The following is a 14,103-nucleotide window of genomic DNA, read 5'->3' on the forward strand; positions in this document are numbered from 1 at the left end:
TATTTCCCTGAGTACAGGTTGGTGCCCCAAAACGAGATTAAAAATAGTTTAATGATATTTTATTTATATTATTAATAATTAAATATAATTATTAAAGAATATAACCAAAGTTGACTTGATACAACCCCAACAAATGTATGCATTGGGGCTCTGTGTTAGAGAATTGCCATATATGGAAAAGTTGTATGCTGTTCTGAGCCCCCAGAACAAAGGAAGCAGATGTTCGCATGTGGGGGCGTGTGTAATTTCTGCATAAATATGACTGTCCTTGTGAGATCGAGAGAGCTCATTATTGGCTTCGTGACTCTCAAAGGCCGACCCAGGGACCTGAATTGATGCTGTTCTTCTCTGTAAATAAACCAATTATTTTACAAGCAAGTCAGTGTCAACAGAGATTTTTTCATCATCTGCACATCATCAATGACAGAGAGAAACAACAAATATTGGCGTCGCGAACAGGATCAGTTGGGGCCTCCTGCAGCTGCCGACAGCTTCAGCATGTTTATTCCTCCATCGCTTCGGGGTGAGTGTTTTTTTCACACATTTGGGGAGCTGTTTGATTCGTTGACGCTGTCGTGTGTCTGCTATCTGGCTGCACTGTTAAAGATGCGATGATGTGTTGATGTTTGGAGTGATTTTCCATCTAAATTGGGGTTTATTGAGTTAAAAAGTATGTAAAAAAAAAAATAAGGGGAGTAAAATAAAGAAAAGAAAAGAAAATAAGAGACAAATAGTGAAAAGAGAAAAGTTGAAAGTAAAGATGGTAGTATGGTAATGGTAGTATAAGCAGAATTAGTAACTAAGAACAGTTAGCTAAATAACCATGCAAGATTAATGAAGACAGGGCCCGTATCTTCTTAACGGTAATACATGTGTAAATTAGCTGCTGGAGTGAAAGTTGGCTTTAAGAAGTAGTCAAATTTGAGTAGAAAAACAAAAAAGAGAAATAACCCTGGCCTGTGAAAATTAAAAGTATAACATAAGAAATAAAGATGAAATAAAGATGAAAAATAAGAGTTTTGTGAAAAGAGAAAAATAGGTGTGTTGAAAAAGGAAAAAAAAGTCTGCATTGAGCATACAGTGTGAAGCAATAAAATTTAAGCTGTTGGAGCCTGTGGGTGTGTGGGCGTGTGCGTGTGCTGTTGGAGTCTTTGGGGGTGTGTGTGTGTGCGCTGCAGGACAGCCTGTGTCTTTATGTGCTGCGCGGTGTTTTAGCCGTGTGTAGAGGTTTTTGTAATGTTCTTGTTTATGTAGCGTGAGCCTTTTGTTTCAGGTTACATATGAGCCTAATAAAGGACGTTTATACATTTGAGAAAATATATGAGCATTTGCTGTGTCTGAACAGGAGTGGAGAGACCAGCAAGGACAGTCTGTACACATTCAGGTAGAAAGAATAAAGAAGAGAAGAGAAAATCTCCTGATAAAGTTTCAAACTGCTGGCTGATTGTGTGTGGATTTTTTCTTTTTCTGTCTGTTTGTGTGTGAGCACATTATGCTGCGAATTTTGTCTGTTCAAAAGAACGTAGGCCTATAGTCTTATTTAAAATAGGTGGTTCTGGCTTTGTGTGTGTGCGTTAATTCTATGCATTACTGCGCTGGGTTTGGACACGATGCTCATTCTCTGACAGCCAGTTCATACTGGAAGTTCTTGAGGAAATTTAAGAGGTGGAGCAAGGGGTAGTGCTCCAAATAGAGAGCCAAGGTTTGTTTAGGTGATAAACAAGTGATTTTGCTTTCATAGTAAGAAGCCTTTGGTCTCCTTTGGGGTTGGCAAATTTCTTCGTTTTCGAGTGTGGTAACACGGTGCTTTGTAAATAGTTGTTTTTTTTAAACTATTTCAGTTTGACTTACAATACGAGGAACTAAGAGGGTCATTGTAATATCAAAGATGGATAATTAACCAAAATTACAAAAGCAATCACTCCTGTTGATGTAGTGCAGAAGACTAATCCTCTTCCAAAAATATCCTGAATATTCCAAAAATATCGGAGAAAAGGAGCAAGCATTGGCCTGACATTGACCATCCTTGGCCAGTAGAAGGGACTCTGAACTCTGATGTGATTAAAACAATGCAGGTGCTTGTGTCTACATATAAGGTAAAGCAAAAGGAAGGTAAGAAGGGAAAGAGACGTAAGGCGAAAAGACAAACCAAACTTGGCATTCTGCAGTTGTTTGAAAATGAGGGACAGAAATTGTTAGAAGCTGCAAAAGGAAAAAGGGAAAGGAGTATGCAAGAAATAAAGAAAAATGATAAGGAAACAGGAAAATTAATGGAGAAGGTTAACACACCCTTCTCACATACTGCATCAGCAAAGAAGCCCCCGCCTTATGAGAAGGAAGTGAAGTTTACTGATGTTTATCCTCAGCTCCCAGTGATTAGACAGAAGGGCAACTATCACATCACAGATGAAGATGAGCAAGTAATAGAGAAGGGAAAGGCTAAAACAACCATAAAAATGTACCCGAGCTCCGACAGTAAAAAGAAAAAGACCCGGTTGGGAAGTTGGAGCGGACAGCGGTTTAGAAGACTGGAAATAGAAGATGAAAGTGAGAGTGATTTGGATGAAGCTGTTGGTGGATATGACCGAGCAGTTAGACGGATGTTGGCTAAAGTGGAGAAAAAAGGAGACAAGCAAGTAAGGAGAATGGGTCCAGGAAAGGACGACACAGATGAGAGTGATAGTGATGGAGACTCAGAGAGAGAGGGTCCTTCATATCTTCACCCGCTAGCAGCCAGTGCAGGGGTGGAAGATGATGGATGCAGGACTTTAAGAGAGATTGAGAGGACTATAGATAGAAGCCTTGTGGATATAAGTGAATCTACCAGTCCAGAAACCCAGCAAGTATTACATACACCCATTGCACTCTTGGGAAGAGATGCTTTATGCAAACTGAATTGTACAATACGGTGTACACCGGACGGCTGTCTGGTGGATGTGCCGAGTGATGTTTATCACCAACTATTTATGACACCAGAGACTGACACTTCTTCAGTGTACTGGATTGGAAATCTTAGTCCAGAGCTATTAGAGCCGGCCAAGCTGTGGGAGAAGTTAATTGTGGCAAATATGCCTAATGCTAAGCTCCCTGAGTATCCACACCACTGCACGCTTAAATATTTTAAGAAAGCTGGTCAAATAAATTTGGAGGAGTGGTTGAGTAGTCAACCTAAGCAGGTTCAGCTTAGCTCATGTTGCATGATTTTGGGACCACAAGGAGCAGCATTGAAGATAAACAGTGATGATTATCTTAATAAAGAGCATGACATCGAGAAAAGTGTTCCACACGTGACTTTGCTGGTGGCTGAGGGATTTAAACAGAAGCATACAGGGGCAATGATGGCAGAAGCTGAGAAGATACTTTTTGCACCAATAAAGGAGAATCCTGCTTTCTGGATGAGAGAAGATAAGCAGTTCATGCAGTTCCTTTTGGGACCACAAGGAGCAGCATTGAAGATAAACAGTGATGATTATCTTAATAAAGAGCATGACATCGAGAAAAGTGTTCCACACGTAACTTTGCTGGTGGCTGAGGGATTTAAACAGAAGCATATAGGGGCAATGATGGCAGAAGCTGAGAAGATACTTTTTGCAACAATAAAGGAGAATCCTGCTATCTGGATGAGAGAAGATCAGCAGTTCATGAAAATCATGATCTCAGCTCAAGGACAGGGACAACCGCAAGTGGTGCTAATGACTCATGAGTCAATTTTCAGTGCTAAATTAGACTCAGATAGTATGACAGAGGAGATGCTGCAACAAGTTCCAGAATGTTTGTGGTCACGGCATAGTACTAATATTGGCCTTGTGAAGTCAGCCCAACCGGTGAAAGTTGAACTTCGACCAGGAAGCATACCTCCTTGGAAAAGCCAATACCCACTAAGGGAGGAGGCAATCCAAGGGATTGAACCACAAATTAAAGGTCTGTTGCAAGCAGAAATGTTGGAGAAATGTTCAGATCCTCAGAGTAACACACCTATATTGCCTTTAAAGAAGCCAGATGAGTCCTATCGCTTGGTACATGATTTAAGAGCGGTAAATTAAGTGGTGGCTGACTTTTCAGCTGATGTGCCTGATCCTCATACTATGTTAGCCCAAATTCCCCCAGACGCTACACATTTCACAGTGTTAGATTTGTGTGGAGCATTTTTCAGTGTTCCACTTAGTGAAGAAAGTCAAGGGTTATTTGGATTTACATATAAAGGACAGGCCTTCAAATACAAGAGGCTCCCTCAAGGATTCAAATTTAGCCCTCATATTTTCAATAAAGTGTTGAAAGATGATTTGGCAGGGTTAGATCAGATCTTGAAAAGTACTGTTATTCAGTATGTAGATGACATTGTCATCTGTTCACCAGATAAGGAAACGTGCCACAAGGACTAAATTAAATTGTTGCAGTTATTGGCAGAAAAAGGACACAAGGCCTCTCAGAAGAAGTTGCAATACAGTCAGGAGAAGGTAGTGTATCTGGGTCAAACAATAACTCAGGGACACAGAGGCATCTCTGACAGCCATTTGGAAGCCACTCAAAAGGCGCCAAAGCCTAGAACAGTCAGAGAGATGATGACATTTCTTGGTATTGTGGGATATTCTTCAGCATGGGTAGAGGACTATGCCAGTCTAACAGGGCCTTTGAGGGCTATGTTTAAAGAAACCGGGAATGCTCAACTCCATTGTAATCTCACCTGGATGCAGGAAAGTCTTGTGGCATTTGAGAAGATAAAACAGAGGTTACAGGAAGCTCTTTTTGCTGTATGTGTCTACATCCACTGGGGGTAAATATGCATGTGCAGTTCTTTGTCAGCCCACAGGTACGGGAACAAGTCCTCAACCTGTTTCTTATTATTCTACTGGCTATTCTGAAGTAGAGTTGGGGTTACCACTGTGCTACAGAGCAATGGCGGGAGTTTATCTAATGTATGATAAAGCATCATCAGTAACTATGGGTTACCCTGTGACAATTCTTACCCATCATAATCTCAGAAATCTTGGTCTGAATCTCGAATTTTGGTAAATATACACTGACTATGCCTAGGCCTAGAGACTATCATAGGCTCTTAGAACAGGAAGATGTCACCTTGGTAAGGTGTGTCACAGTAAATCCAACTGAGAATTTGCCGACTCCAGAGGATGGGGAGCCACATGATTGTCAGAGTCAGATGTGGAGTATTGGACTGATGGGTCCTGCTAACGAGTAGGTGATACATTGAGTGCTGGTGTGGGGCCCGTATTAATATCAGGCATGTTCATGGACACTAGGCACCCCCCCCCCCCCCCCCCCCCCAGTCTCATATATTGTTTTTGATATTTTATTTTATTATCTTGTTCAATCATACTGTTAGATATTCCTGTACAAAGGCACCATGATATTTTAGTTGGTACATTTGTGGGTCAAATTGAAGAAGTATCACACAGGCACTTTTGGGGCAGCTCTGGGCAGCACAGGGGTCTTTGATGCCATGCGTAGCTCAGTCGACCCAGATGTCCGAGAGTGTGCAGCCACGCTGAGTTGATGTGTTTGTGTCTCTGTGTTTCAGGTGAGCAAAAGTGATAAAAGTGACAGTAGGAAATCCACAGTTAGCCTTCTTTAATATTTACTGTGTGTGTATGTACAGAATATTTGTATAAGTGTGTGAGAGAGTCATAAGCATCATCTTTGATTAGCAGGTCTTTGATGCTATGCGTAGCTCAGTCGACCCAGATGTCCGAGAGTGTGCAGCCACGCTGAATTGATGTGTTTGTGTCTCTGTGTTTCAGACCGAAGTAAAAGAATAATCATAAAACCCATGCACGCTTGGTTCTTTGTGTACAAGTGTGCAACACTGGTCATGCGGTAGTCAAAGCCCAGGGAACTGAATTTGTTGTTGAAAAAGCAGAAGAAATACCACAACCTGCATCTGCACAGCTTGCTGAGCTTGTGGGGCTGACTGAGGCATGTCTGTTGGCTGAAGGCAAGCGGGTGACAATATATACAGATTCTGCGTATGCACATAATGTGTGTCACTTATTTGGATCAGTGTGGAAGAATCGAGGGTTTAAGAAAACAGATGGTTCTCCGATACAGCATCATGCTCAGATAATGAAATTGTTGCATGCGATGATGAAGCTGAAAGAAATAGCAGTGGCTAAGTGTGCGGCACACAAAATGGACATGTCAAGGGTCACACAAGGTAACAAAGCGGCTGATGAGGCTGCAAAGGCAGTTACAGGAGCAAACAAATTGGGCAAGGTTCTTCTGGTCACCCATGAGGTGGACTTGGAAGATAAAATTACGCTCAGAGATGTGGTCTCGATGCAAGAAGCTGCTTCTGCAATGGATAAACAATTATAGAGAGACAAAGGGGCCACTCAAGATTCCACTGGCCTGTGTTAGGAGAAAGATTACGAAAGAGTATGGTTTTTGGGCACCGTACTTGCTTGAGCAGATTGATTATGTCATAGGCTGGTGTACTATTTGTCAAAAAAACAATGTTCGGAGGGGTGTGATGGTTCCTCCCGGTCACATTCCAACGCCAACAGGTCCTATGCGTGAGTTAGTTGTGGATATTGTTGATATGATAAGACCGGTAGGAGGTAAAAGATACATGCTGTGGATAGATTTTCAAGGTGACCTGAGGCCTGTCCAACTAAGCGGAAAGATGCTCAGTCTGTTGCCAAGTTTTTGTGCCGTGAGGTCATAAGCAGGTGGGGACTCCCAGACTGCATATCCTCAGATAATGGGAAAGAGTTTGTGGATAAAACAGTAAGATTAATTCTGCAAAAATTGGGAATTAAACAACGTCTAGGAGCTGTTTATCATCCGCAAAGCCAAGGTGTTTGTGAAAAAATTAATGGTGTGTTAAAAAACCGCATCGTTAAAATCTGCCAACACACAGGTCTGAATTGGGTAGAGGCGCTTCCGTTGCCGTTAATGGTGTGTCGTTAAAGTGGGCTCCATGATTTGCGCATGACACCCCATGAGTTGGCAATGGGTAGACGGATGCCGACATCTTGTTTGCGCACAAGTGGAAATGGTCCAAGTTTAGCCCTGTTGAAAGATGAAATGCGAATGTATGTTAATTATATGGCTGCTTTGTATAAGAGAACATACACATTTGTCTCTGACAGGCAAAAACGAGAGGAGGTGCAAGAGAGACTTGATGAGCAAAAGAGGAACGCAGTGCAACCTGGAGACAAGGTGTTCGTGAAGGTGTTTAGGAGGAAGTGGTTTAACGAACGCCGCGAAGGACCATTTGAAGTTGTTGGCAGTACGGGAACTGCAGTCCAGGTTAAAGGGTCTCCTACCTGGTATCATTTATCACATTGTGTTAAAGCACCAACAGAAGAGGCGCCACGATCACTGAACCGAGATGTTGAAAGCTCAAGAGAGCCAAAAGAAGCTGCAGAAACAGCAGAGGTTCATCTGGACCTCCAAGGTCAAGATCCGGAAGATGGGATTGACTATGCTGTGGGTATGCATGATGATTTTGATCACACTTTTGATGATGCCAGGGATTACTTGTCAGTCCATGAGCAAGAAAGATGATTTGGTGACATTGATTTACAACATGTCCCAGAAACGACAGAGTCTGTTTCCCGAGAGTATGAGTCTTCAAAGACTCCAGAGGGCTGTGATGCTTCTCCAGGAAAATCCACAGACCCAGTTGGACCAAGGAGTCCAAGGCCAACCCGAAGAAAGGTTAGACCAAAACGTTACGAGGACTAGGGTAGAAGTGACTTTGGGAAAGTCAGTTCAGCTCCCATGTCAGTGTACAAAAGAAAATAATGGAAAAGGGGAACTCCGAGTCCAGTGGGAAGATAGGCGTGGGTAGGGCAGCAGCTGCATTGGCTTCACTTTTAAAACCAAAGTCTACCATTATTTCTTATACACAGTCTGTGGTTACAGTAATTAGTTATATCCAGATTCCTGTATGTGAGGACATCATTTGTTGACTTCCTGTCAATGTCAATCTGCCAATGAATACCCTATGTACAACAAAGTTGACAATATGGACATGATAATCTACATTATTAGGGTTGTATCAACATTAGAAGGTATGTATAATGACATGAACTGTATGCTTTATTATGTTGTTTCTCTCTGTCATTGATGATGTGCAGATGATGAAGAAATCTCTGTTGACACTGACTTGCTTGTAAAATAATTGGTTTATTTACAGAGAAGAACAGCATCAATTCAGGCCCCCTGGGTCGGCCTTTGAGAGTCACGAAGCCAATAATGATCTCTCTCGATCTCACAAGGACAGTCATATTTATGCATAAATTACACACACCCCCACATGTGAACATCTGCTTCCTTTGTTCTGGGGGCTCAGAACAGCATACAACTTTTCCATTATTGGCAATTCTCTAACACAGAGCCCCAATGCAGACATTCCAAAGTTGGGCTGGTCGACCCATCGCACCTTCCAATGGACCTTTCCCTACCTAACAACACTATCCCTAAGGACCGAGAAAGACAGAAAACACCTGAGGTCCCAATGTATGCATTTTATACAGTTCCAGAAAATTCCAATACTAAACCAAAGTAATATGTCTCACTAAAAATATCTAGTATAGAGTAAAAAGTACAGACTATTTATCAATAATACAAGTTACATTGTAATAAAGAAAATCCAATACTATAAAAACATGCAGGAAACATACGTATATATCAAACTGTTGCTTTTTAGCAGCATCAGCTTCTACTGTAATAAACCTTCAATGATTTTTCAATCGAAACCCCTCATCATAATGTCCTCATTCAGGGTCCGCTGTCCATTTTCATCCTCCATTTTCCTAAGCTTGGTTGTTCAAGTCCATTAGGCTGGAAGGATCTCTGGACAATCACATTGGTCTCTCAAATATTGTCCTGGGAAGAAAAATCAACAACCAGTATCTTGCAAAAACAAAAAGATCAAAAATATATTCATTTTGTATCATACTTTCACATTATTCCACTACATGATTAACATATACATGATTAACATATTCCATTTTCCACATTTACATGGGAGGTAAGCTGAATTTCCTAACATAGCTCTAATCACAATGTTCATAGGTATTTGAGTTCTAGAAATCATCTGAGGCGCAGCTGTAGTTAAACGCAATATCTCTGTGACATCAGTAACTTTCAGATTTCAAAAGGTGGATGTCTGCTTCATTTTCTCAGTTAGTGGGATAGTTGATATGGTAGTTGTCAGTTCTCCTACTTCTTCAACAACCAGGGGCTTTGCAATTTTACTTTCATTTAGTACCACAAGAGTCACAATACTGTTTCTGTAGCCTAACCCCGATTGCACACTATGCTCTCTCATGTTCACTAATTTTGGGTCATAATAAGAACACTTATAGTCACCTTGATCTTCAACCTGGGATCTACGTAGATAAAGACTACAGTCTCCCTCAATCTTCAACCTTCTTCGATCATTAAGCAACACATACTTTTCTAGTGGTGATGTCCCCAATAAATCAATAACCTTACAAACAGTACGACATGCGATGCATTTGTATTGAAGGTGGACAAACATTAGTGTGGTGATTTTTATTGACGAGCTATTGACTTAATTCACAGCACTAAAAGACTGGTCAATAAACAAATCGCGGTGAGCCAAAGAACGTCTTTCTGTTAGACACTGCCATTGCCTTGTCGAGCCCCCTTCCTCTCGTTCCTCATCCATGTGATAGAAAGGAAAAATAGAAATTGGGTGTCGGGTTAAAAATGGCGTGTGGCTTCACATTGGTCTCTGGCAGCCGTTAAAACACTGACTTAGGAAACAACTGACGCAAGCTGATTTTGTCGCTGACGGTCACTCATGCCATATGCTGTTATGAAACGATGTAACACAAATCAACTCATCTCGGCAGAGTAGACCAGCAACTCCTGTTTTCTGCCAGGTGAAATCCCTGTGTTTGTCAAAGGAATGAGGTGACTTTGAAGAGACGTAACAGTTGTTTGGCTTCTTATATGTATCAGACTTCCCCCTTTAAAATAACTTGAAATGTATTTTAATAGGATAAGCCCCTTGAGGTATATCACCTCGTTTTCAAGGGGGTCCCAAAAATGTACAATTTCTTATTGAAAGACTGTTTTACTTCATTACAGATACTGCTCTGATATTATAAGAATCAGTATGTTTGCTAAGTCTAAACTATTTTGGACTGCTAAGACATTTTAGCCTACAGTAGCTGTAAGTAGAATGAAACAGTTAGTACTCTGCAGTTTGATTTAAACGATTTACTTGTCAATTAGCAATTATGAAAGCGTCTCAGAGTTTGCATCTCTTCCACAGGTACGGCTTTGAAGGGGTGATCCTGTCCATCTATGGGATGAACCGATCGGAGCTGGAGTGTCCCGGGAAGGTGTGCAAGTTCCAACAGCCCGAGGAGGTTCTGCAGCTACTGGATGTGGAAGATGCAAAGCTCTACATGGATTTCATCGTGCTGGGCATCTTCTTTGTCATTTTTCGGGTGGCCACCTACCTTGTCCTCCGCTACAAAGTCAAGTCTGAACGATAGGTTTTTGATTAGCTCCTCATCAAACTCTCAAGGGACTCCCTGACGTCATTCCAGACCTGGTCTCTTTTCTGTGCACCAAAAACAACCTCTCCTTTGTGGGCATCATTTCCTTTCGCTGCTAAAAGGACAGAGATCATATGTTAAGACCTGTTCTACTGCTGCGGAGGGCAGAGCAGTGAGGAATCATCTCGTAAACCAACATGGACATGTTTTACCTCAGACAGCAGGACTTAAATCCTGCACACAAAGACGTATATGCAGTGAGGAGGACAAAGAGACTGAGCCACTTTCAGCAGCTTTAACTGCACTTTTCATATTCCTGCAAGGCGGATGTGATGCAGTAGCACTTATTAGAGTGGAAGTGCATGTTTATCTTACACCATGCACCCCCATTCTGTCTGGATGTGAGGACTTCGGTGCACAAAACTGCCCCTTTGAGAAAAAGACTGTTTCTATTGATCTATTAGGGCTTGTGTCCACATGGTGTTGTTTTCTGACACAAAAGGACTGGAAGGTGAGGTTAAGAGAAATAAACCCAACACCGACCTTTTGTTTCTAACATAAGGCCAACAGCCTTTGTGAGATGAAACTATTATCCTTTGCCTTTTAGTATCGATCCTTCTTGTAATCTCAGCAACATATTAAGAAAAGGAGTGCTGTTACTGAATAACAGCACGCTTGCGATTGGTCCTGCCATAGATCATCACAGCATATTCAGGACAACATTGAGACCTTCCGTACTTAAAGCAGCATATGCAAACAATAAGCAACCTCAGATCTTAAAATTGTGTTAATTATCAATTAATCAGACTCCATCCACAAAGCTTACAAAGTGGAACAGGACTTTAGTTCTGCAACATGTACACAAGGGATGGTCCATACTGGTCCTTCCACAGAGCACTGAGTTGTAAACATACAAAAATGGCTAACACACAAATGTTTGTGTGGAAGAATGATGTGGAAGGGTTGATACTCCAAGTGATCCTACACTTCAAAGTGAGTTTCAAGGAAATGTGAACTAGGAGTTAGTGGCACAGAACTTGGGCCGTTGTTGTAGTCCACACCTACTTGTGCATGACTGTTACTGTAAAGTGCCTCGATCAATCAATCAATCTTTATTTGTAGAGCGCCAATTCATAACAAATGTTATCTCGAGATACTTTACTTCAGGAGGTAAAAGATCTTACTCTTTGTTATATTATCTACAAAGACACATCGGTAATCCATCATGAGCACTCAGCATCATTTAGCAGTGGCAAGAAAAAAACTTCTCTTTAAGAGGCAGAAATCTTGAGAAAAACCAGACTCACAATGAACAGCCATCTGCTTGAAAAATGGAATAGAGGGAGATGCAGGAAGAAGGATAGGGACAAAAGGTGGGGGGGGGGGGGGAGATTCCATAGCAGCAGGCCGTCCCCACAATCGATCCAGAGGAACCTTTCTCTGCATGTTGGTAAAGTCTCCATTTTCAGAGGAAATGTGTATTTCCAGTTTACTTGGCTCAAAAACGGTGCCACTTTCAAAAGTTTGCACTCTGGAAACTGTTTCCAACACTTTCCGTTTTCAGGCACCAAAAACGCTGCAGTCATGTAAATGAACAGAGAAGATAAACCAGCCAATAAAACGTTACTGTACAGTTGAAATCATTATCTTGTATACGTGGCCTCAAACAGAACAAGCTTCCTCTTTTTTTAGTTAGCAGGCCATCAGCTTGTATGATTTGCTCCCCTCCCCTCCCTCAAAAAACTCAGCTCTGATGACACAAGCAGCTACTGAAAAGTTTCCTGATTTGCAGCTTAATGCCCTTTGAGTGAACATCGCAGTGGGATTTGTGGTTTGGCCCAGTTGGAAGAGTGCACCACCCCATCAGGGGGCGACATCCCTGCACATCAGCCCCATGTTCCTCTGTGATTTGTGCTAGTCATCCCCTCTCTCTCTTTGCCATATTTTCCTTTTGCCCTTGAGCTGTCCTGTATGATGAAGCCAAATGCCTGAATTAACCCTTCGCGGAAAACATCACCATGTCACCGCAAGCTCTCAGTAGTCAAAGATGCCGAGGACAAACGTTTACACTGGAGAAGAAGTGTGATGTGCCTAAAAGAGTGAAAACTGGATAAAAGCAGCTTGTTTGTGTATGTAAATCAAATCATTGTTTGAGCTAGATTATTTTGTAACATGTTTGTAGTTTTAAATTAAGCTTCTGATTGAGTATGGATATTTGGTATTTTTTGTACATCCAAAAAAAAAATCTAAAATCTTGTGAATCTTAGTTGAAATGTGTCTGCCTTAATCATTTTATACCGTACTGTATTATCTTTAGTATTTTATGCATATGTTATTATAAAAAGGTATTTAAGCAAACTACTACTGTATTATTTGTATTGTTCACAACCATTAATGCTCATTCCTGCAGTCATGTTTGGTGCTATATGAACTTTTGTTTATTTAAATTACTTCAAATAAAAATAAATGCTTCTGGACTGCACATTGAAAGGATGTAGAGCACTTGGAGGACAACCAAAGAAAATGTATTTTAACTGGAAGTATGCTCACATTAACAATGTACTGACAGTCTTTGTGTTTTTGTTGTTGTTAGCGTCATTGACTCATGACTTTGTTCAATTACATCTTAACTTTGCTGTACAGCTATGTAAAGTGTCTGATATTTCAATAAACACTGATCACAATAGTGCTAATAAGTTATCGCTTTATTTTACCAGTCTGTTGAATACTTGATTCTGATTGGCTGTGAGGCGTCCATTATTTCCCAATGATAGGAGACGCTCTTGACAGTCTTTTTTCCTGCAAGATATACAGTACGGAGCCCTGGAGATGACATGGATGTTTTTTTTTTTTTTTTTTCGCACGTGCGACTTACTGTATCTCACTTGCACAGGATTGGAGGAATTGCCACTGACATAAATGGATGTAGGGAGTGGGGAGTATGAGTTAGGAGTCATCAATTTTGTTTACCTGTGCTTGAATGCAGTCTGGAGAAAGATCGTTGATCATTCATTGTAGTATTCATTGTTTTTCATGTTTGGCATGCATGTTCTTTTACTGCGGTTCTGCCAATAGCACTCTGTTCAATAGTCTGTTATTTAACTTGGCTTTGAGTTAAGCTTTTTTACTTAAATGCTATTTCAACCAGTCTGAATGGTCTAGTGTGTTAATACAATATAACTAGCACTTTTGCAGTATTTGGAGGTGTCTCCTATGAAGATAAAGTATCAAGTTGAGTAAACGCTATTTCCGTACCTCTAGAGTGTAGAAATTGAACCAAATGGATTACAAATAGGTGAGGGTACATGTATGGTAATTACACATTTTATTAATGAAATAAAAAGTTTGAAACACATTATACAGTGACAAACCCAGAGGTAGACAAGTCAACTCAAGGTCTTACAGTAATACATAGCTGCATGTTACAGGTGTGAAGTCACAGCAACTGAAGCAGCAGTTACTTTTCAAGGAAAGTACTTCAATAAATGAAATTACCATTAGCCTTCATTGTTCCCATTTTCTTATATTTCCTTAAAAGCTGCTATAGGCAACATTCAGCAACAAAATATCACGCTACACATTCACAAAACAATGGTTTACACAT

The sequence above is a fragment of the Labrus mixtus genome, chromosome 9 (assembly GCF_963584025.1).
Source record: "Labrus mixtus chromosome 9, fLabMix1.1, whole genome shotgun sequence".
NCBI lineage: Eukaryota > Metazoa > Chordata > Actinopteri > Labriformes > Labridae > Labrus > Labrus mixtus.